The sequence below is a fragment of the Periplaneta americana genome, chromosome 13 (genome assembly GCF_040183065.1).
Source record: "Periplaneta americana isolate PAMFEO1 chromosome 13, P.americana_PAMFEO1_priV1, whole genome shotgun sequence".
Lineage (NCBI taxonomy): Eukaryota > Metazoa > Arthropoda > Insecta > Blattodea > Blattidae > Periplaneta > Periplaneta americana.
This window is the reverse complement of record NC_091129.1, coordinates 30,185,704-30,212,764: the sequence shown is the minus strand read 5'-3', so window position 1 is coordinate 30,212,764 and position 27,061 is coordinate 30,185,704.

The following is a 27,061-nucleotide window of genomic DNA, read 5'->3' as shown; positions in this document are numbered from 1 at the left end:
TGATTAGCAATACATGTGTCTGAATCAAGTTCAAGTGGGATGAGTGTATAGTTTGTGCGTCTTATATTTTGAATTCTGAAAATGAGTACCACTGAAGGTATGAGATTGAGATCCTTCACATGCAGAAGCTTAAAATTAACAAAGATGCAGAGGAACATGGAAATTGTGCTACAGTACGTAAATTTTGCGTGACAGTTGCATCAGAGACGGAAAAAAAAGAAGCAACTGTTACTAAACTATAATGGAAACAGGAGAGTTTTCCGTGATCAGAAAGTGTGGTCAGTGTGGAGACCAAGCTAATCGAGTATACAGTATAACGGAGAAACGGCAGCTTGGCTACAGTTTCGATAGAAGTATGCGAACTAAAGGTCCTAGTTATAGCATGAGAAGAAATTTTTCAAGATTTCCAGCAGCGGTTGAATTGTCTGTTCATTTGTGCCTTTTCTTCTTCTTCTTCTTTTTCTTCTTAAAAATGGTATGCGCGGCTTATTCGAGGGCGCGGGGTATTCGAGAAAATACTGCAGGCTACTTTGAGACAGCTATTTTTAAAATTACATCTTTCAAAGCTAGGCAAGCGTGTTAAATATTGACCGCTAGGTCGAAGTTTGCAAAAATACTTTCAAAAGTACTTTTAACACCGACTCTCAACTCTTTGCCCAATTGTCAATATTTTCTACCAGACACGGAAGGAATCGCAATCGATCAATAAAAAGATTCAAACAATTTTAGGCCTATTTTTAAAATCGACTTTTTTGGTAAGAAAATGTGTACATACAAATCAGTCGCTACGAAATAAAGGATACATAACATTACGTCACAAGTAGCATTCAGTTATGGCAGCGAAATTTGGATTATAAACAAATGAAATTCACAGAAACTTGATGTAGCTCAGATGAAATTTTAAAGATTCCTTCTGGGTATTACAGAAATATAGATATTCCAGAAAAATTACAAGTTCCTTGTAAAATAAGTTAATCACAGTTATTCAACATTATCAAGAACACAGGAAGAACCATATAGAAAGTACGAAGTGGGAGAGATATCCGTAATTAACTTTCGCATATAGGCCAACAGGGCACAGAGATCAGGGAAGACTGAGATATCGGTAGAGGGATCAAGGCCATCTTTCTTAACCCTCCAGTACTCGCGCGGCATACATTTGTAATCCACTGCTGTTTATTACGTCATCGCATCTCCGCTTTCAATGTTGATAGCGTAAAATTTTCTGTACCTTCCTGTTACTGTTTAACTCTGATGTCTGGAGTGTTAGGATGTAATTATGACTTGTGTAGAAATGTATGTTTTAGAGGAGTTATAAATGTAATCCGAGGGGGTGTTAACGCCAGTGTTTTTAATAGGTGAGAATACAAGAGCATATTTTAGATTTCCTTACATCAAATTTTATTTATTCCTAAATGCCGTTCATAAGAAATTTTTTCACTCATTTCCTATTGTGTGTGTGTGTGTATACCTAATGCCTATCCACTTCACTTACGCCTATTTTCTATTGTTGCAGTGGTAGTTTCGTCCGGCAATATAAATGATTACCGTATGTGAATGTATTTTATAATACATAACAATGACTTCTTTTCATATGAAACAGACATGTACTTGATCCAATAGTGACTTAAATTTTTGAAGTCGGAGATAATATCTCTAGATCAGTGGTCGTCAGAACTCACTGAAGTGAGTAACGGGTAAGGAGTAAATTGTAATATGCAATGTCGTGCAGAAAGCATACCCTTCAGTAGTCACGGTTTCACGCAAGTGCCTCTCTTATCCGCAGGTAAGAGACGCTAGCCCGAGGGTGCACTGTGCTGATGTCCGCTGCTCTAGAGTGTAGTTTATAATACGTATCATTTAAGTCTATATAATAACGACAACTGAGTTTTTAATTACATTATTTGCATCATAATCTCATTCATTATACCTATTATATTGACATCTGATTAAAAAATTAAATTTCAAATACAGTTACATTGTTACATCACAAACAGTTTAATACAATCAGTAACGTAATGTTGCTATTATATACAGTGGGCCAAAAAAGGCACAAAATTTAAATGATTATATTCCAGTAGCTAATGATTTCACTTGAAATTTTATTTCGAAGGCAAATTACACAGTCCTTTTAGAGTTGGAAAGTATTGTGATATTTAATTTTTTACCATTTATTAAACATTATTTTTTTGTAATGCAGTACAAAATCGATCGTTTATTCCGAAATGAGCAGTATGGTCTTACGAGTTCAGCAGGCCAAGCCGTTTGTTGTGCTATCATTATTTGTTTCCCCCCCCCCCCGTTTTGAGTTCTCATTTTGTGAATAATGGGTCGCTTAACAAACGACGACAAGATTTTCATTAAACATTTGTACCAATATCACAGATAATAATTTATCTGCCCCTCAAATTGTAGGAAACTACGCTCAGCGAGAATGGTCTGTATCAAGTGTACAACGATTGATTAGCAAGATACGGACATGATATCCCTCCTGAGAGATTATTGCGGGAAAGATCGCATTTCTCAGATTCTCTGATAGTTTCCGCTGCAGTTTAAAACGCGATCTTAATCCTATGGATTATTTTGTATGGATTCAACTACAGAAAGCAGTTTACTACTAAAAAGAATTCGTAATATTGAACATTTATGACAACGCCTTCTTGAATGTTGGGACTGGCTTGATCAGATATTTGGTGGTAATGAACAGTGAAGAAGACGCCTACAAATGGTTGTGCGCGCAAATGGCGGTGACATAATTAAGTTTGATTATTTGAAAGATCGTTAATTTTATTATTATTAATTTTACCAGACATTCAGTTTCTACATTTTGAAGTAATAAATTGTATTCAAAAACCACACTTTTCGCATCATTGTGTATTGACCTCCATAAGATTTTAATTGAGCCTAAAAAAAACTTAGTCCTGCTCATCTTTCAAGTCTACTCTTTCCAACAGTGTATTCTTTATAAATTAATGTTATAAGTTTCCGAAAATGGAGTATTTATAATTTTGTGCCTTTTTTTAGGACCATTATGTGTATATATACTGTATATGGTGTAAAAATACATTTCTATACGTGTAAAATAATGTATTATTAAAAAATTAATGGGTTTCGAATGTAATGCGCGCAGAACTTACAGCTTGAGCACTGAAGGGATAAAATACCGTCAGAGATCTGATAGTCTAAACCAGTGACATTCAACCGGGGGTAAGCGAAGACTTCTTAGGGGATATGTAAAATTGAAAATAAGCATATACGTTTCTTAACAAATAATCATGAGAGATCAGATCGAATGAAAACAATACCTGCCAGACCGAATTGACATTGCCTTCTATTATTCTACATAACAATTGAATCTTAAAGCTCCGCTTGTTATGCTAATCGTGCCTTATAACCAGGGAAAGGATTTATATGTAAATACATATTTACTTATAAAGCTAATATAATTTATATTTTGCATTATCTTTATGTTTCACAATGTGTAGGGTTGAAAAATCCTACTTTTATTTTCCATATTTTTCCATATTTTAGAGTTTAGTACATATTTTCGTTAATTTCCATATATTTTCCATATTTCATATAAAACAGTCCATATTATATTAGGTTTAACAATAAAACAAAACAAAATTCCATTAACTTTTAAAAATACATTTCAACAATAGAGATTTAAACACATGTTCAGTAATCCCTTTAACATCAGAGTTATTTGAAAATTAGCAGTCCTATCAACAATGGGAAAGTAAGTTACAAAACTGTATTAATTTAATTTAAAATTTTTAACAGACTTCAGTTGTGCAGCTCAACAGTTAAATGCCAGTCAGAGTACACATAGGTTCAGTTTTGTAAATCATACTATAAAGACGGTAAATATGCCAAAAGTACGTCATTCAGTCAATTTAAAATCAAAACTAACAAGTTACATTTCAGAATTTAAAGAAGATGGTTTATCAACTGACAATAAAATATTATTTTGTAATTTGTGTCAGTGTGCAGTATCATCTACACAAAAGTTCCTGGTGCAACAACACATTACAACTAGTAAACATCAGGCCAACAAACAACTAAATTCCAAGCAGAGACAATTGTTTTTAACACAACCAACAACATCGAATGTAAGATCTGAGTTTAACATCGACCTGTGCCGTTCTCTCATCTCTGCTGATATTCCTCTCTACAAACTAAAGAATAAGGTCTTCAGGGAATTCCTTGAAAAATATACTCAACATACAATCCCGGATGAGTCAACACTTAGGAAGACGTATGCTCCATCCATCTACGATGAGACAATACAGAAGATAAGAGATGAAATTAAAGATAGTTCAATTTGGGTTTCCATTGATGAGACTCCCGACAAAGAAGGTAGACTTGTTGGTAATGTAGTTATCGGTTTGTTAAGTGAACAATATTCTGAACGAATTCTTTTACATTGTGATGTTCTAGAAAAGTGCAATAACAAAACTATAGTTAAACTGTTCAACGAAGCTATGGGTATCCTGTGGCCAAAGGGTATTATGTACGATAATGTGTTATTCTTTATTAGCGATGCTGCCCCTTATATGGTCAAAGCTGGACAAGCATTATCTGTTGTATATCCTAAATTGACTCATTTTACTTGTGTGGCGCATGCATTTCATCGTGTGGCAGAAGTGGTCAGAGACAATTTCCCTAAAGTAGATTTGTTGATTTCATCAGTGAAAAAAGTATTTCTCAAAGCTCCCAGTAGAGTTAACGTGTTGAAAGAAATGTACCCTGAAATTCCATTGCCACCAAAGCCAATTTTAACTAGATGGGGTACATGGCTAGAAGCAGTTGAATATTATGCCGAACATATAGACTCTATTAACAATGTTCTCCTTGCATTGGACTCTGAAGATGCAGTCTCAATTGATACTGCGAAAACAGTTACCTGTGACATAAGTGTGAAGAATGACTTAGCTCACATTCAGCATACATTTTCATGCATCATAAAAACGCTCAAAAGTCTCCAAAATAGGCACCTTTCACTATCTGAAAGTTTTGAAATTATAAATAGTACTGTGGAACAACTGAATCGTGGTAGAGGTAAAGTTGCAGATGCAGTAAGAGCTAAGGTGGACACTGTACTTTCAAAAAACCCTGGATATGAAGAACTACAAAAGGTTGTTGCTGTGATGAGTGGTGAATCAACAGTGAAGATTAACTTGGACTTATCCCCAGCAGACATTGTGAAATTGAATTATGTACCAGTTACTTCTTGTGACGTCGAACGCTCTTTTAGTCAGTATAAATCTATCCTCAGAGACAATAGAAGAAGATTCACTTTTCAGCACTTGAAAGAAATGTTTGTAACCTATTGTTATGGTAACAGACAATAAAAATTGTGTTTTGTTGAAACTACATTGGAAGATAAGGTACGTCCATTATATTTTTTGTTTAGTTTGATTAAAATGTACCAATATTTAACGTACATAGTCATTGTTTTATAATTTTAAGTCCATATTTAATTCCATATTTTGGTAAAAATCCATATTTAATTCCATATTTTGGTAAAAATAGCTACATATATATTTACATATTTCATATATTTTTAGTCCATATAAATCCGTTCCCTGCTTATAACATAACAATTTCTCACAAGTGTATCTTGAATTTAGTTTAGATTCATTCATTTATTCATTCATAGTGTTCTGCCCAAGGGCAGCTCTTTCACTGCAAACCCAGCATTCTCCAGTCTTTCCTATTTTCTGTCTTCCTCTTTGTCTCCTCATATGATCCATATATCTTAATGTCGTCTATCGTCTGGTATCTTCTTCTGCCACGAACTCTTCTCCCGTTTATCATTGCTTCTACTGCATTATTCAGTAAGCAGTTTCTTCTCAACCAGTGATACAGTCAATCCCTTTTTCTCTTTCTGACCACTTTCAGCATCATTCTTTCTTCATCCACTCTTTCCAACACAGCTTCGTTTCTTAATCTCTCTGTCCATTCACACGCCCCATCCTTCTCTATATCCACATTTCAAATGCTTCTAGTCGCTTCTCTTCACTTCGTCGTATTGTCCACGTTTCTGCGCCATACAATGCTACACTCCATACTAAACATTTTACTAGTCTCTTCCTTAGCTCTTTCTCTAGAGGTCAGCAGAAGATGCTCAAAAGTTTCCTTTATCATTGCTATTCTCCTTTTGACTTCTTGGAAGCAGCTCATGTTACTGCTTATAGTACATTCCAAGTATTTGAAGCTGTCCACTTGCTCTACTGTCTCATTTAGAATTCGAAAATTTACCTTCCTTTCTTTTCTTCCTATGATCATGGTCTTCGTCTTATTGGCATTTATCTTCATTCCTTACTGCTCACAGCTGTCATTTAGCTCCAGTAGCATATCAATTCAATTCAATTTATTTGGCCATTAGACATACAGTTTTAGGCTTTGTCAGAATACATTGAAAAACATATAAATACATTTTAAAAAACACTAATAAAAGAAACAGTAAAATTTAAATAGTACAATGAAAACATGAAATAATTTGAAACTTTTATCATCTCCTCTTCTAATAAAAACGCCATATCATTAGCAAATCTTATACACTTTATTCTTCTTCCTCCTACTATCACTCTTCCCATGTTATGAAAACAGTTCTTCACCAAATCCTCCAAGTAGATGTTGAACAGTGTAGATGATAAAGGGCATCCTTGTCGTACTCCTCTATTTCACTTCCTTCTGACATTTCTTCTCCTATCCTGACTTTGACTCGTTGTTTCATATAAAGGTTACTGAACAACTTCCTCTCTTTCCAATCCACGCCAATTTTCTTCAGAATGCATATCAGTTTCATCCAATCCACTCTTTCCAACGCCTTTTTAGGTCATTAGTTTAGATACAGTTATGTATAATTTGAATCAAGTACAACAATTTGGGGGCAAAGGCTAATTTGTAAAGTTGTCCCTAGGAGTACGGGGAAAAAAGGTTCAATACCACGGTCTAAACGAAGTAATTCATGATGATGAATGATCAAATGTACAAAACGTAATGAATTACTTCAACAATAAACTATTTTGTAACTATATGAGTACTAAAGAATTGAATTTAATTAAACAAATTAAAGAGCAATCGTATCTGAACCGGAGACTTCTGAATCTGCAGTTCAATTTCTACCGCTGAACTACGGCACCGGTTAGTTGAAATGTGCTAAAGTTTCACTATTATGAGTGTAGTCAAGTCATGCGCATTTTATTGTCCCTATACCAGCACGAACAGCTGGTTAAAATATAGTTTACTATATAGATTATAAAAATAATTTTATTTTGTACATAGGATTTGCTACACTCCGCCTATGGGCTTGTTTCACAAACTTAAATAATTAATTTTTAGCACTTTTATCTTAAATAAGTATTATATTTATGATTTAGTGTGATCTGTACAAAAGACAAAGTTATACATATTTTAATTCAATGTTTTTAGATGTCTGCAAAGTTTAAATTACTTACACTGAACTATTAATAGCAAGGGATCCATGTTAAAGCTTTTCATTTGTTTTTCTTTATTAACGAATGTTCTGCTGTGATAAGAACTTCTTTGTACTTGCAGCAACACTTACTCATCACAGTCGATTTAACTCCTGCAGAACTTGAATGGGAGCCAAGCTCGCTATTTCACGCAAGTTAACCCTACTGTCTTCAGTTGATGTTGTTTTGCAAGAAATAGCAATTTCAGTATTTCGAACATAGCTATGCTTTTTTGCAACGATCACATTATTTACAGACAGCAAATAAATAATTCCTATTCAGGATTATGAATATTACTTCTTAGGATAGTTCGATATTTTTTATCGTTCCCGTACGTTAGAGCTACTCGTAAAATACTAAGAACTGTAAATTAGGGGTGTATTTCCGGTCATGGGATTGGTGAAACGTTTGTTTGAAGATTTTCTATTCGGTCTTTAAAGAAATGAAAGTATTGTGACTAAGTAAATAAATTCTACATTATTTTATATGTGCACCATTTGAACAATCAAAGATGTGTAGAGGAATCTTATGAAATATATTTATTTAAAAGTTTCAATCATATGACATCATTCTTAATGCAAATTTACATTTGCTATAACATGTTACTAAAAGAAATGTACAGTACTTAACAAAAGTTTAAGACCATGAGCAAATTTCATATAATTATTTTCTGGTCCTATATTTTTGTTTCTATTTCCCTCATGAATATTTTGTCAATTATTTGGACTGTGAGATATCTATCGACGCAAAGAAAGTAAAATTATGACATTTAGTTTTCGAGTTATGATTTTAATGAAATATTTTGTTACTGTAAAAAATGTTACATTTATAATTACGGAATAATTTATTCATGCTAAACCAACATGTTTATTGTAGTGATGATTTTTTTCAAGCAATTTGAGAAGTGTGAGAACACATTGGTACCAGAAAGTACTTAGGCGTAGGTCCGGTTACGTTAGCTTATTCCACAGTGAAGCTATGAATGCCTTTACTTAACGTTATTTCTACTATTATTTTCCTTATTTTGGAAAAATATGCAAAAAATTATAAAACGAAAATAAAATTTTTTAAATTTTTCTTTCTGGTGCCAATGTGTTCTCACACTTCTCAAATTGCTTGAAAAAAATCATCACTACAATAAACATGTTGGTTTAGCATGAATAAATTATTCCGTAATTATAAATGTAGCATTTTTTACAGTAACAAAATATTTCATTAAAATCATAACTCGAAAACTAAATGTCATAATTTTACTTTCTTTGCGTCGATAGATGTCTCACAGTCCAAATAATTGACAAAATATTCATGAGGGAAATAGAAACAAAAATATGGGACCAGGAAATAATTATATGAAATTTGCTCATGGTCTTAAACTTTTGTTAAGTACTGTATAAGCGTTTTTGCTTGTATGGCCTCATCAAATTCATAATTGCTGAACGATACTAATTGTATTGTGTATTCTTATTGTATCATGTATATAATTGTATTGTGTATTAGAATAACTCTTCTCGGGTTCTCAGCCAGGTGAGTTGGAGATTTGCTTCCAAGCTTTCGACAGAGCTTGGAAGCAAATCTCCAAATCACCTGGCTGAGAACCCGAGAAAAGTTATTCTACATCAAACGCCGGGAAAGCCTCAAGTCATACATTGTATTGTGTATTGTTTATATTGTGTATACAATTGCCACCGGGTGCTTGCCCACTCGCAGTGTAAATAAATACGTACATACATATCTAACATAAGTAATGTAGAACGTATTCATTTGTACTAAAATATAGATTTGTATATGGTATAACATTAAAGGTGAAGTCATGAGTTATATGTAGTGATAGTTTTATATATATATATATATATATATATATATATATATATATATATATATATATATATATATATATATGGGGAATATTTTGATTTCAATTAATTTGCATTTCATTTTTTGCTAATTTGTTAAAATTATGCGTTACTTGGTATATGTGTACAGTAGTGGCAAAAAAACCAGACCGACCCTTGTAGCTCATTTCAGAGCCTTGTTCACTTCAGAGCACGATAGACTGGTAACTAAGACTTTCGTGGTTCGAATGGTGCCTGGGAAGGAAACTGTTTTTTGTATATTATTCAAATGTATTCCCAATACTTTTCGATTGCAGCGATATTTTACTACTTAATTAAATTATTATTCCCAGAACATGAATTTTACCAGCAATCGAAAAGTATTGGGAATAAATTTGAATAAGGAACAAAAAAAAAAGTTTCCTTCCCAGGCAGGATTCGAACCACGAAAGTCTTAGTTACCAGTCTATCGTGCTCTGGAGTGAACAAGATTCTGAAATTAGATACTAGGATCGGTGCGGTTTTTTTTTTTGCCACTAATGTACATGAATATTTATTGATGATATGACGTGTGTTTGTGTATGTATATAATACAATTAAAGAGTCCATTGCAAGAATGATGGATGTCATTTTATTGTCGAAAATGAACCAAGACTGTCAATGCATAGCTTAAGACATATAGAATGTACATAGAGAGTTACATGGCATTAACACTGATAGTTATTGTCCAGTAATGATCGGAAAATCACAGTTAAGCTTTGAGCACTGAGCATTTCAAACTTTCAATTGCTTCTCCTGATAAACAAATGACATCCATCATTCTCGCAGTGGACACTTCAATTATGTTCTGATTTAAGTTAAAACTTCTTCTCTATGTTGCTGTTTAGTATTTTGCAGATGCGTGTTTGCCAGCCAGATGATTCTTAAATCTGTAAAATATACGTGTGTTTGAATGAAATGTGATTTGGAATAATAAATATAACTATTTGATTTAATGCTTAAAGTTGTATTATTAATGCAAATTTTTAACAATCTTACGCGTTATATATCGACGATTGTTTATTCCTGAAGAAGAGGATTAATTTTTATGTAGTTAAGATATGAATGATATTCTACATAATATGTAATGTTTTAGTTAAATGAGAGAATTTACGCATGCCTGAGGTTGCGGGTTCGATCCCGGGCCAGGTCGATGGCACTTAAGTGTGTTTAAATGCGACAGGCTTATGTCAGTAGATTTACTGGTATGTGAAAGATCTCTTGCGGGACAAAATTTCGGCACACCGGCGACGCTGATATAACCTCGGCAGTTGCGAGAGTTGTTAAATAAAACATAATATTCAAAATTTTAACTTACGTGCGATGGATACGTGCAGTAGTCCCCTCATGTTGATATGTTGTAAAAGGAATACGCTAGTTATGACATTGGCTATTTTAGCTCTGTGATCATTGAAAATATATATGTATTTAAAAAGAGTTGATTTAGGAAAATTAATTTTATTCGAGGGTATAATGTTGATATTGACCGTTAACGAATCATTTACTAATTTTGAAAATTAAGGTAAAGTAATGTACTTGTAATGAAATGTACAGAAATGGTTTTAATACCGTAATGATCTCTCATGATCTTTACTTGGATTCTTCCGTTTACTTCCTTCTTTCTTCTCTTGTGTATCCATTTCTGAAGTAAAATGCATGATGTCTCTCTATCCGTTTTGGATCATTTCGCATAATACTACACATTGTTGCACAACATACTTTTGTGCGAGATCGTGCGTATTTGCTTGCTTTCCGCACACAACCAATACACGGTAAGTGTGAAATACCACATTCAGTATTCCCAACGTAACACACATAACAATTTCCCTATTCTTACCGCTTAAGCGTCATATTTATTTTACTGCTTTATGCTTTTAACATATTTTTAAAGACGTTCAATATAGTAATAATTATAAATTGGAAACTTACCACTGCAATTTCACCTAAATTGCACTGTTAATTATTGTTCTTAAATATTTGCAAAAATTAAGTAAACTCTACAACACCACAAAAGTTACTGCATTTGTAATGCAAGTAACATTAAGGAAGCCGTGAAAAAATCAACAAGATTCCAGACTCATCATAGACTGGGGAAAAAAAAAGACAGACGTATATCACGGCCTGCTGGAGTATAGTAAACATAGAAAACATTTTATAGGAACAATGTTGAAGATAGATATATTTGTTTTCCAAAGTTGCCGTCATTGAACAGAAACCAAGATGGAGATTTCATTGCAACTAATTAGAAATTCCTCTTTATGGTATATAATAAACGATCTTCGCACAAAATAATGTACGATACACGAGCGGTATGTTTGTTTTCATGTTCTCGGAAATTAAAAAAGCTCAACTACGTTTCGCTTTTTCAATCTTTTCCTCGAACATGAAAACGTCAACATACCGCTCTTGTAACGCATATTACTATTATATAATTCCCATCACTTGATTGCACATACAGTAATATGTTATGGCCTAGATCATATATGCCCAGAGTCCACACCTGTGGAGTAACGGTCAGCCCTTCTGGCCGCGAAACCAGGTGGCCCGGGTTCGAATCCCGGTCGAGGCAAGTTACCTGGTTGAGGTTTTTTTCCGGGGTTTTCCCTCAACTCAATACGAGTAACTGCTGGGTAACTTTCGGTGCTGGACCCCGGACTCATTTCACCGGCATTATCACCTTAATTTCATTCAGACGCTAAATAACCTAGATGTTTATAAAGCGTCGTAAAATAACCCAATAAAAATAAATATATACCCAGATTGCTCGGCGTTTTAGACTTTGACGGTAACAACTTTTGTCAGGTTTACTATGCTGCCATCTAGTTTTTACATAAGGAGTCACGTCATAACTTCCATTTGAATTGCTTTAGCGACTGTACTGCCATCTCGTGTTCGTTTACGGCGGACGTGTTGCGATCCTGGCAGTTGTTCTCTTCAAAGTGCAACCGATTTTAATATAGGAATGAGCAATCTATATGTGATCTGGGGTTAGGTAAACAAGCGATTTGTTTTTTCATCTTGTCGTCAATGTCTTGCTGTTCTTCGCACTAAAATAGAATTTGTAATGAAATTGTCTTGTTTCAATTTACTCATGAAAGAATAAAGCAGTGAATAGAATCGTCTCATGTCTTGAAAATTTAATTTTGTAGCTTGACACCATCCATTGTCGCTCGAGTCTTGGCGAGCGACCATCACTTAGACATCTTTGTGCCTTTTCTTTATATTTCTTCCATTCTGATGGACTTACAATCTTTTTCCTCCGTCATTATTACATATACAGAGTCGAAGCGAAATAAGCTCTAGCTTGAAAGAGACGACATGGTACACGTAAATTGATACAAAATCTATATTACGTTTTGTGATTAAATGCATGGTTAATTAGAAAATTAAATTGGAAGTTTCAGCAGTCTGACATGATCGTCGCTAACACACACTACAGATGATACAGATGTAAGAGGTGAATGAACTGTATGTGTCTAGGTAGATGATTTGCTCTCTGCCAAGACGTTTCACTTGCATCGTGCAATGGCTTGGATTTAGAGGTTTTTTAAATTAAATTTACACGAAAACCGTACACGCTATTTAAATACGCCAAAGGCATAAATTATTCTGTATTAGATTTCCTATAGATAGAGACAAAACATTGTTAAACATTTGCAGAAAAAAAAACATTTTTTTTCTGGAAAAAAATATAAACTTTCACCAATATAATATTATGGTATTTTGTTACATACAACATGAGCTATTCGCCCTGGAAATCTGCAAGGCTGCGTCACTTCCAGCCTGTTTAAGCACATAATTGCAATCACACAAAGCAAAAGCAAACCAACAAGCATCCGCCATGATACATCACGTTTTCACGTGACTATATGGAGTGTTTCTACTGGGCCAGTAGAAATGCTACTCCCTGCATATAAAAACAGCATGGAAATGCGTCGCATTGGAAATAACACCAATGTTATGATTGCTTTCAAAACAGAGATTAACGTCTTATTGCAAATAATTTCTGTTTCGTACGTTCAAGAAAGGTCTTCTCAATGTATTGCTATACTAAACTCAAAAAATTTAAAAAAAAAATGGAGATACTTCACTTTGGAAATACACCCTTGAAATATCTTTCGAAAGAATGGCGTTAATTTAATCTGAACAAGTCACACACATTCATTAAGTTCTATAATTGGAATATTTTGTATACGATTTAACAGCAGGCAGAAAAGGCTGTTATTTATCTGAACCTCAAATCCCCAAGCTATTGATGCTCCGTTACGAATACTAGACCTGTATACCATTACCACCCAATAGAGAATAGGGCGGCAGCGAACTCTGCACTTTTCTTACTTCCACCAGAAATAAATAAATGAATTCCGTACTTTCATTTTTAGGATGTTTTAATTCCCCAACTTCATTAGAATAATTAAAAAAGTGGCCCAAAAAATAAACATTACTAGTAACTGTACACAATACAGACTTTTAATTAAACAGACCAAATGTGCCAAAGGAAACACGATTGCTAAATTAAACGACAATCAAATTACAAATTTTGTACAAAGTTTACACGATTTGAATGAGCAGACAATAGATAAAAAGTGAACCATTTGGATACAGTAATGTCAGATCGTGTTCGCCATTTGTATTTTATACAGTGATCAAGTCTGACTCCAAATTTTGAAGAAAATTGTAACTGAAATGAATGTATTTTGGTTATGCTGTAATGTAAAGTCAGATAAACAATTTAATATATTTTTTCATGTGCTATGATGCAATGTAAATATTTAATTTTTAATTACAACATTATTGGATTCACTTAAAATTTAAATAAAAAAAATATACTAATTATTATTGATATTTAAAAAACTGATCGTAGGTGTTAGTAGATTCTAAACTGACTTGTCCTTCACTTCAACCTCATGAATTTTGTATATTTTATGCAATTTCTGATAAGGAATGTATGTGTAAAGAAGGGTGAAACGAGTCACCAGCTGAATCGAGTCAGTTTCGAAAACACCGCTCTGTAAGCCAAAGAGAAAAGAATACTTGATCGTGCGCTAGGTAGCGATGAAGTGCGGAACAGTGTTCCTAGTCAGCGGTTTTGTAGCTAAATCTGGTGTTTTCAGGACTATGGTCGGCTACAGTATTTTACCGTCAGCAGCTAGCTATTTATTTGGCGTTTTTATGATTCTGGTAGAGAGAGAGAGAGAGAGAGAGAGAGAGAGAGAGAGAGAGACGATATGTTTAAGTTTTTTTTTTTTCTGTAAAGATGTTACAATTGCTTTTATACGTACTTGCGGACAACAATGTTAGTTTATCATAAACCAGAGTTTAGTTTGGTATTATCACACTTTCTCATTGTACGAGTGTAAAATATCGAGTTTGTGCAACCACGTCCATTTGTTGTCTCATCCATTGTTGTTGTACAAATAAGGTACCCCGCATTCGTTAAACTCTTAATCTAATGTATGCATTATTTTTGTAAATTAATTGATGTATTTAATCATTAAGAATAGAAATAATGAACTGAATTATTATTTAATTTTTCATTTCACATTATAGTTTATGTAACACAGACAAACTTAAAACTTAAGTCCAGACTCATTATTGGCAGGCACGTCTCCAGCTCAGTGCGAAATCAGATTTCGAACAGACTGTGATTTGAATATTTCCGAATTGTCCAGTATATTCTTGATCCACTTCATTCAATTTTGAAGAAACATAGGTATTTTCATATTTTATTTAACGATACTGCGTAAAACTCCTACGTAAAAAAAAATAGATATGTGTGGAAAAACCATAGTGTTGAAAGAAGTTGCCGGTGATAAGTTAGTTCGAAAGCGTGGTGTAAATGGTGTAACGTGATACTGAATGCAAAATATTAAGATTTAATTACCCATGCTGACAGAGATTAAACAGAAAAAGAGTAGCGAGTGTTTTTCTGTTGAGCGGCAACTGTTGCTGAAATACAGTGGTGGAAAATTAACTTTGGGGATCGGAAAAATGTTTCCAACACTATACACTTCTGGACAGAAGTGAGTGTTATTTCAATTTCCAAAGGATTAGAAATAGGGTATTAGTTTTTTTTTTTAAATTTTATTCTAATTATGGTTCAGTCCAAATTTTAGGTTGCGATTTTCAGTGATGCATATGGTGACCATCCCTTCAAAGAGTTATCTAAATTGGAATTTCATTTTCTTATCCTACCACTGTCAAATGCAGAGGTTGAGAGGCTATTTAGTCAGATGAATCTTGTGAAAAAGCACAGGAACAGGATGAAAAATCACAAGCTAAATGCAAATTTGACAATTTCAGCAGGACTGAGAAAACTTGAAAAATGTTGCACTTATGTATTGCTCCAAGATGTATAGTTTGTTTTTCGAATTTGGAAGCGATGTGTTAAGAAAAATCTGGAGTTTTTTTAACTACAGTTTAGCGGTTTTCTAAGCTGTGCAGCGGTAAATGGAATTCTGAGTTGGCAACACTCGTGCGGAACTTCAATACAGAAAGGCGGGAAAGCAGTATATTAATATTGTTTTCGGTGCGGCGTTTGAGGAAGAAAATTGTTATTGTATAAAACTTAGAGCAATGTTTTATTTAGTTTCTTGAATTGCAGAGTTTATTTAATCTGCGTTTTACCAGTTATTATTGTGATATTTTTTATGATTTAGTAATTGAGTTGAAAGTGGGACCTTAAACTAGGGCTGGGCACATTACGTGATTCTGAGAAATGAGCGCTGTGTGCTTTAAAGAGCTTGTCTCGCGAGCAGTGTGACGTATGCATACTGTACGCCATTCAGTGTCGGTTTAGTGGTGACTCTGCAATATGAAGGCGAACTTTGAAGACGGAGCTTCCGCTCATAGACTAAAGCGGACCGCTACTCCCAATGCTTTTAATGTATCATGGGAGGAGTAGTTATTTTTCGTAGAGAGCAGTGGATTAGGAAAGTGTTTAATTTGTCATAGAACACTCCAATTGATTAAGACGTTCAATATCCAACGACATTATTCTTTACAACATGCTACTGAATATGACAAATATGTTGGTAATGAACGCCATAAATTAATACAACTTAAAGAAAAAGTTTCTCAGGTACATTACATTAGAGTATCTATTTGATATTTACATTGCATTATTAGTTATTATACATTTAGTAATATACAATTTTAAATTATACAAGTAATATTATATATCATGAATAATAAGTAATATTATATATCATGAACTGTAATATACTGTACTATGATATATCATAATATTTGTATAATTTAAAATTATATATTACTAAATGTACTATAATAACTTATAATGCAATATAAATATCGAATAGATACTCTAATATAATGTACCTGAGAAACATTTTCTTTATGTTGTATTAATTTATGGTCATATCATATCATATCATATCATATCTCGCATCGGATCATATTATATTATATTATATTATATATTACATTACATTATATCATGTATCGCATCGCATTACATTATTTTATATCATATCATATATCATATATCACATCACATCACATCACATCATATAAATCATATTATATCATATCATATCACATCATATCATATCATATCATATCAAACCATATTATATTATATATTAACAGGATGACAATAATACACTTAGTGAATCGGCCATGAGAATTAGCTACAAAATTTGCCACGAAATTGCAAAGGAATTGAAAACATTCAACGGAGGCGAATTCATCAAGCGATGTTTAATTATATTGGCAGATGAACTCTGTCCACAGCAAGTAGGGGAAGTGGAATTCATATGCCTGTCTCGTAGAACCGTGGTGAGGAGGTTGCAGTATGTGCGTATGGGTTATGTAAATAAGCCTAATGATTTGTGTGTGTGCATAGAGCGAAGTTTATTCCATTAAATTAATAAGAGTGTTATAAATTCTGTAATGTACAATGGATTGATGTAATATCCTTATAAACTATTATGTACTGACAGACAGAATGACTAGAACAACCGTGGCTCTTATTACATTAATGCAGGGAAGGTAGCTGTAATGCGAGTCCGCCACTGCGTGAGCGTTCTGCTCTGGCTTGGAATTGAAGTGCTTTTCGGAGCGAGAGCAACTCTGGCCGACTAGACTGAGCCGCTCTCATGCCCGGCCCTGCCTTAAACGATAGGTTACGCTTTGGGCTTCCAAGACCAATCAGTATGGCAAACTTCACGATGAAACTATTATTGCTCTTTGACTGATTTCGCTAAAATAGGGTTTATATTTGTTCTAGATGGGTAAATACAGAAGGAAGACGCAGTCTTCCTTGTCGGAGGAGGATATGCAGAGGGCAATAAAAGCTCATCGTGAAGGACGAAGACAGCGCCACGCTGCGAGAGCTCTTCAATGTACCATATTACTGCCTACGAAGACGTCTGGAAAACGAGGTCAACCAACGGGTACAGAATAGGGGAGGACAAAGCGTGTTCTCAGTTGAGCAAGAAAAGCAATTTGCAAAGAGAATGCTTTAACTTTCAGATTGTGGGTTTGGACTAGAATGGTCCTATGTTTGAAAAGCTGCTCATCAATATCGTCAGGAGATGAATCATCAGATAAACTGTCTAGCTTTTATGAACCAGTTAATCTTTTAGTAATTTGGTTCTTATTGTATTTGAATATTTATTGTAATTATAATTGCAATTGTATTCTTGATATTGTAGTTGTAATCCTCTGGTACAGGGGAAGAGAAGGCCTCATGGCCTTATATCTACCAGACTAAATAAATATGAATATGACAAAGTATGTGGTTTTTGCAATGTTAAATACAGTGATCCTGTTTCTGGAAATCTCGGAAACTGGTTACAATACTAGGGAAAAGGGAAGGAGTGATACCATGAAAATTGTGTTGGAGCTGAGGGTAAGAAGAGATTTATTTGTGCAAGTTGTTCATTAAATAACTAAAACAGGACATTTGTTGCTTGTGATGCAGAATTGATATTAAATATATAATTTTTGTGGAACAGACACTCCATAAGTATTTTAAAATGTACAAGTTTATGAATAAACATGAAAAGTTAGAATGTTTCTATTCCCCTTTCTTGATGACCCTATTCACCCTGGCACATGGTACATTTTTGAACAGATCTTACTAAGCTTAATTGAAATACTGAACAATAAATACACAGTGTCATTAAAAATAATGTTAGTACTCGTATCTCATTAATAAATAATTCTACAAGGTTGTCGCCTCATCTATATTATTTCCTCCTCATAGTTGTACACTTCTTGCATGAAACAATTTTTCATTTAGTTCTTGCGTACAAAATTATTTAGGGTGGTGAAGATAAATGGGACATTCTGTATAGGGTTTCCATGTGCGTTTCTATGTTGCTCTTTTTGTGTTTGGTGTTGGTGATTTGTTCTGCATAGGTGCAAGAGAAGGCCTGATTGCCTTAAAACCACCAGAATAAATAAATGTACTATTATTATTATTATTACTATTATTATTATTATTATTATTATTATTATTATTATTATTATTATTATTATAAAGGTATTGCGTGATGGTGGATATATATCCAAAACTAGTCATTCACCGAGGTAAACTTCCATATTAGTTTCAATTAAGACTGGAAAGTTGTTTATATAGCAAATTAAAAAAATTAATCATTACTGACATAAGTATTACAACTCTATAATCAAGTTGCACATAACATTACGAACCAAAGCAAATAATTTACACAACTGGTTAATGTCGATTATAAATTTCGGAATATATATACATATACATATTACATATATACATATATATATACAGGTTGTTACCGAGGTGGTGTTACAAACTTTTAGGGATGATGGTGAAGGGCACACGTATTAATTTGCGATAAGGAACCATGGTCCGGAAATGACTGAGTTGAAAGTTATAAGCAAAAATAGTTGTGTGGAAATGGAATTATAATTTCGCACCACGTGCCCTCCTTCCCTTAACTTTTGGAACAGTCGTGGAAAAATGGTATGGGACGGATGTCTCCTACGTGGGTACTTGCCCGATATAATCTGTGAGTTTGTTTACTGTTCCCATAAGGTCATCCGTATTCGAAAATCAGGTCTGCATATTCCGCTCTAGTGTACTCCATTTCGCTAGGACTGATCGACTTGACACTGCAACTTGTACACATACACTGCTGTCTACAGACGTGCATATCAGGACCGACCATGTCAGTTACACATTACGCTTTCTGCATTGCTTTAGTGTAGTTTCCTGTCCCCATCCCTCAGACAGCGCACTGAACGGAATTCTGTAGGCAGACAATGTAAAAAACGTCAGCTGAATACAGCATGTGTAAGATGTACAGATAAATACACATAAATAAGATGTACAGAGGAATAAAATTATTTCATTTCCACACAATTATTTTTTCTTGTAACTTTCGACTCGGTCATTTCCAGACGAGGGTTCCTTATCTCAAATTGATATATGTGCCCTTCGCCATCATCCCTGAAAGTTAGTAACATCACCTCGGAAACACCCTGTGTGTATATGTATGTATGTATATATATATATATATATATATATGCTTTCACGTGTTAATTATCTAGGTTACCTTGTTGACTAGTTTAATATGTGAAAGCATATATGAAGGGTTCAGAACCACAGTGGAGCAAGCGCCATTTACAAAACCGTATAAAACAAGTGTTAAAATGAAGTTATTACCATAATTCAATGGAAACATATAGCAAGTAATATAAAGTATACATATTAAAACTAAATGATATGTCAATCTTCATTAAACTATGGTATTCACTTAACTTTAACCCTTTCTTTCTCCGTTTTTAATAAATGGCGCTTGGCCCACTATGGCTCTGAACCCTTCATATTATGTAGCCCTACTTAATATTCCGAAGTGATGTAGTGTTAAAAGTTCTGTAATCAAGATATATACTCAATTATAAAATTAATAATATTCTGCATACAAAACACACAAAGGAATTAATGTTTTATCTCTTTTGTTTGGAAAACGAAATATGTTATAATTTTGACGCTGTATTATTGATGGTATATTCATTGTAAACAACACGACTGGATGAATTGGAGCTTCGAAACACTAATACTAATATCCAGGGAAAGGATTTATATGTAAATACATATTTACTTATAAAGCTAATATAATTTATATTTTGCATTATCTTTATGTTTCACAATGTGTAGGGTTGAAAAATCCTACTTTTATTTTCCATATTTTTCCATATTTTAGAGTTTAGTACATATTTTCGTTAATTTCCATATATTTTCCATATTTCATATAAAACAGTCCATATTATATTAGGTTTAACAATAAAACAAAACAAAATTCCATTAACTTTTAAAAATACATTTCAACAATAGAGATTTAAACACATGTTCAGTAATCCCTTTAACATCAGAGTTATTTGAAAATTAGCAGTCCTATCAACAATGGGAAAGTAAGTTACAAAACTGTATTAATTTAATTTAAAATTTTTAACAGACTTCAGTTGTGCAGCTCAACAGTTAAATGCCAGTCAGAGTACACATAGGTTCAGTTTTGTAAATCATACTATAAAGACGGTAAATATGCCAAAAGTACGTCATTCAGTCAATTTAAAATCAAAACTAACAAGTTACATTTCAGAACTTAAAGAAGATGGTTTATCAACTGACAATAAAATATTATTTTGTAATTTGTGTCAGTGTGCAGTATCATCTACACAAAAGTTCCTGGTGCAACAACACATTACAACTAGTAAACATCAGGCCAACAAACAACTAAATTCCAAGCAGAGACAATTGTTTTTAACACAACCAACAACATCGAATGTAAGATCTGAGTTTAACATCGACCTGTGCCGTTCTCTCATCTCTGCTGATATTCCTCTCTACAAACTAAAGAATAAGGTCTTCAGGGAATTCCTTGAAAAATATACTCAACATACAATCCCGGATGAGTCAACACTTAGGAAGACGTATGCTCCATCCATCTACGATGAGACAATACAGCAGATAAGAGATGAAATTAAAGATAGTTCAATTTGGGTTTCCATTGATGAGACTCCCGACAAAGAAGGTAGACTTGTTGGTAATGTAGTTATCGGTTTGTTAAGTGAACAATATTCTGAACGAATTCTTTTACATTGTGATGTTCTAGAAAAGTGCAATAACAAAACTATAGTTAAACTGTTCAACGAAGCTATGGGTATCCTGTGGCCAAAGGGTATTATGTACGATAATGTGTTATTCTTTATTAGCGATGCTGCCCCTTATATGGTCAAAGCTGGACAAGCATTATCTGTTGTATATCCTAAATTGACTCATTTTACTTGTGTGGCGCATGCATTTCATCGTGTGGCAGAAGTGGTCAGAGACAATTTCCCTAAAGTAGATTTGTTGATTTCATCAGTGAAAAAAAGTATTTCTCAAAGCTCCCAGTAGAGTTAACGTGTTGAAAGAAATGTACCCTGAAATTCCATTGCCACCAAAGCCAATTTTAACTAGATGGGGTACATGGCTAGAAGCAGTTGAATATTATGCCGAACATATAGACTCTATTAACAATGTTCTCCTTGCATTGGACTCTGAAGATGCAGTCTCAATTGATACTGCGAAAACAGTTACCTGTGACATAAGTGTGAAGAATGACTTAGCTCACATTCAGCATACATTTTCATGCATCATAAAAACGCTCAAAAGTCTCCAAAATAGGCACCTTTCACTATCTGAAAGTTTTGAAATTATAAATAGTACTGTGGAACAACTGAATCGTGGTAGAGGTAAAGTTGCAGATGCAGTAAGAGCTAAGGTGGACACTGTACTTTCAAAAAACCCTGGATATGAAGAACTACAAAAGGTTGTTGCTGTGATGAGTGGTGAATCAACAGTGAAGATTAACTTGGACTTATCCCCAGCAGACATTGTGAAATTGAATTATGTACCAGTTACTTCTTGTGACGTCGAACGCTCTTTTAGTCAGTATAAATCTATCCTCAGAGACAATAGAAGAAGATTCACTTTTCAGCACTTGAAAGAAATGTTTGTAACCTATTGTTATGGTAACAGACAATAAAAATTGTGTTTTGTTGAAACTACATTGGAAGATAAGGTACGTCCATTATATTTTTTGTTTAGTTTGATTAAAATGTACCAATATTTAACGTACATAGTCATTTTTTTATAATTTTAAGTCCATATTTAATTCCATATTTTGGTAAAAATCCATATTTAATTCCATATTTTGGTAAAAATAACTACATATATATTTACATATTTCATATATTTTTAGTCCATATAAATCCGTTCCCTGCTAATATCCATCCATCTTCCAGGTATTATTTTCCCATAATGGAGAGTCGTCTCTGGCAGCTGATAATAATAACCTATACAATTCTATTTAGATAAGCTGCATCAATTTTCAACTTCCATTCTTACCAAATTTTTTTCACCGGCATACTATCTATAAAACAAATTATAAAGGAGACTCAATATTTGAACATACACGTTTTCAGTAATGACATCGTTTTGTGATCTTCACTGCGATTCTTAGACACTTGGAGGATCTCGTGATACGCCAAGCAATTTGCCTCTAAGTACTTTAATTTAATCACTCCTAACAGCTTTTAATCACTAAACTAATATCCACCAAGTGTGATACGTTTGGCGTTGATCTTACAATCTACCTTTGCGCCGTAAGTGGCGTCGGAGTCCCACACATGCCGTTATCATCCCCGACATTGTGTCATCCCAAGAGAATCCCAAGTTCCAGTCTGGCGTCACCCATTATTACAACTCTCCTCCTTGAAGCGAGCTCTGCTTGCTATAGTCTAATTTCCGAAATTCGTCCCCCCCTCTCAAACCCCCCTTCTTCCAGCTATCTAAGCGGAAAATTAACTGTACTAAAAGTTATCTGCAAGCTACTGCCACGCTCCGAAATACATACACATGCCACACATAGACTGGTGGTGTTTCCAGCTTAATATCCATAGCTATTATTATGAAGACCACCTTCAGCTTCAAGTCTGCAGCATAACCACAAAACTTTGTTGTTAAGTTGTTTACGTGGGGACGGAGGGGTTTAGGGGTTGCATATTCATCGGCATTCACATCAGACAACTGAAACTTGGGGGAGCGGTGTCCTGCAGGAACTTCATGCCGTGCTTGTACGAGATAATGGAGTTATGTAATTATACATTTAACAATTAATAAGATTGATGCAGTCGGCCGAGTCCCAGTGATGATGGCTACTTGCAGGAAATATTTCTTTTTTGTTCCAGTCTTCCTTCAGCATGGAAGTTTGTTCTACAATATTACATTCCGAATAAAATGAAAAGGCACAATTACAGGATGGCTAAAGCACCCTCTTTATACAGGATGAATCGTAAATAATGTCATTAATTGAATCGTTTATTTTAGAGGGGGCAAAAGTCATATTTACCCAATTTTACAGAAGACACAAAAAATATTTAAATAAAAGATTTGCTTTTCAGTTCTTTGTATTGCATATTGAAAAGGTTTAGGTTGACCAGATTCACATCAATAAAGAAAGAGGACACAAAGCTTCAAAAAAGAGGACGTTGTTCGAAAAAAAGAGGACAGAAAACATGTAGGGTAATTCCGGGGGAGATAGCCTTGCGGGTGAGACGGCCAACCGCTCTCATTTTTATTCTAATCATCTGTTTCGAATGAAAATCGGTTTGCCGCCAGATGTTAATTAAACGAAGTGATTGTTGCACCTGCGAAAAAGTAATATTATTTCCGCGTTTTGTAGCCGTTCGTGAGTTTGTGAGCAAGCAAAAATGTTACACCTCCTGAAATAACAATAGAAAAATACTGCTTTTTGTGAGGAAATTTGCTGGAAACATTATTAAAGAGGTAAGGCATCTTTAAACATTATATCTTAACTGTATTTGTTCTCTTTACTGCTGCCAGTTTTTATTACGCGGTATGGTCATCTGTCCCGTAAAAAAAGGAGAGATGGCCAGCATTTTTCCGGGATAGATGGCCTACAATTGAGGAGTATTTTTATGCTAAAAGTATTGTTATTTCTAGATTCCGATAAAATATAAAGCAAAGCCCGGCAGGAACCGCGTCTTTGGAACGAAGATGACTTAAACCGTGCTTTTGAAGCCGTTAAATATGACACTTCTGTACGACAAGCCATTACATTTCATATTCCAAGAAAAGCCCTGGAAAGAAGAGTTAAAACAGGCAATTATACAAAGGGTGCAATGGGATCAAGTGGCACATATCAATGACAGTGAATGTAGGTTTGTTCGCCATATTAAATATGCAGAAACATGGCTTTTCCCTTACAGAGACCGATGTCTATAGTCCCGCTTACATTTTTGCTGAAGAACTTGGCAATATTCTCTGACTGGCTGACAAGCAAGCATTCTGATGGGGGCAGACAAAAAAGTAATAATTTTTCTTTCACCACGTTAATAATGTCAAAAGGAGTGCTTATACAAATTTTGGCCACTCGACCGCAATTACGAGGTCGTCCAGAAAGGCATCCTGCCTAAGACTCGCGTTACGGAATTCGCACTGGTTCGAGCCCTCATGGGAGAAGACATTTTCTCATGAAAATTCAGCCATTGTATGGGACCGGTGCCCACCCAGGATCGTGATGCACTTTGGTAGCTACAATAGGTAGCGAAATCCGGTTACGAAAGCCTGCTGTAACGGCTGGGGGGGGATCATCGTGCTAATCACACGATACCTCCATTTTGGTTGGATGATCGTCCACCTCTGCTTCAGCATGTGGACGTGAGGCCAGCAGCCGGCTGTTCGATCGTGGTTCTTCATGGCTGTCGTGCCTTAGATTATTATTTTTATGTTTTCATAAGCGTTTCAATTTATTTCTGTGTTGTTTTAAGGAAAATTCACTAAAAGAGGAAAAAACAAAAAATCAAGTTGTTGAAAATTCCAAACAAACATAATTATGCACTTAGACACTATATTTACGTGTCCTGTGCATAAAACCTCATTGTTTTACAAAAAATTGTTGTGAATTTACTTAAAAATAATGGTGGCCATCTATCCCTATATCCTATGGCCATCTCACCCACATATGTTGGGTGAGATGCCCAGTGGCCTATTATATTTCACACATGTTTTTTCATTACATCAATGAATTCTATGCGCCCTGAGGCAATGTAGTGTTGAAATATATCCTTGAAGGAACGTATTTGATTTGTTTCGTATTTCTTTACCAATCGGTTATCCTGTTATAAGTGATTTAAAGAACTATGGCCATCTAACCCGGAATTACCCTAGTTAGATATATTTAGGCCTATATTGTATTTTAAATTGCGTCAATATCTATTTCATTAAAACATATTTACAGTACAGATTTAGGCTTATATCATGCTTAAAAGTATGTCAATTTCTATTTTATTACAAAATATTTACAGTACAGATTTAGGCTTATATCATACTTAAAAGTATGTTAATATCCCCACTCAATGAGGATGGCGAGACCTCGTATAATGAATATGTGATGTATGTTAATATCTATTTTATTACAGAATAATTATGAAGAAACTTAATAATAACGATTGTGCAGTTAGCTACATATGAAAGTCAAGGAAACTATAATTATTAAAGAGGACAGAAAATATCTAGGCCTATTTAGATTTAGCAAAGAGAGTTATGGTATGATTGTTGGCAAAGAGTATATTCTGTCGCTGCTGCCAACTACAGGCAAATTACTTGAAAAGACGTCAAATCAGATAATTTCAAAACATCGGGCATACAAGTTACGAAAAGAAGGACATTTCTTGATTGTTTTTTAAATCCGCCCGAACCCCGGACAAAAGCCTAAAAAGGAGGACATGTCCGGACAAAAGAGGACGTCTGGTCACCCTAGGAAGGATACTATAATACACTTTACACAAGAGTTTCAGATATTTTAAATGAAAAGGATTGTTTCTATGCATTGTATTGTGTTAGACATGTGGCCTTTATAAACTGAACACAGGAACAATAAGAGTTAAGAAGTGGACGTATTACAAATCAATGATTTAATGAACAGTAAGGCCGGGTGCACACAGAATCAGACGCGACGCGACGCGACGCTACGTTTTGCTTTACAACGCCTCGCGACAGCTTAAAACTGTCTGCTCGCGACAACTGATTTGCTGGCTGTGGGATTGGAAAACTGGCCTAGGCTAGAAAATGGCGTCAACAATAGAGGACTGTCTATATGAAAAATTCTATTGTAATTGCTTATTATTTCCTAAGGACGCAAGCTCCTAAAAATCTATACGATTGAAAGAGTCTTAAAATTAAAATGTACTGCACAAACGTCATTTTTTATGTTTATGACTACTTCACGACTCACAATAAAGAAAAATAATATATTAAATCAATAATGAGTGACAGTATAGAGCAGAGAATTAGGCTTACTACAAATTACACTGGTCAACAATCATTTTGCGCCAGACATATAACTAACAAATTCTTACTAATTTCGACCTCCTGAATTAAAAAATAACAAGCAAAATATACCATCACTTCGAGATGCACAATGTAAGTAATTTTCTATGCATATTATTTTAAAAAATCACGTATTTCGTGTGTAACTATTTGTTTTACAAATAGTGAAGACCCATTATGTGAAACCAGTATTAGTATAAGTAGGGCACCATGTTAGAAGCACTTGTAGAAAGGGAAATTATTTTATTGCCCGTCTACGAGTCTATTTCGAGGGAGTGAAACAGGTTCGCGGTATAAATTCACTT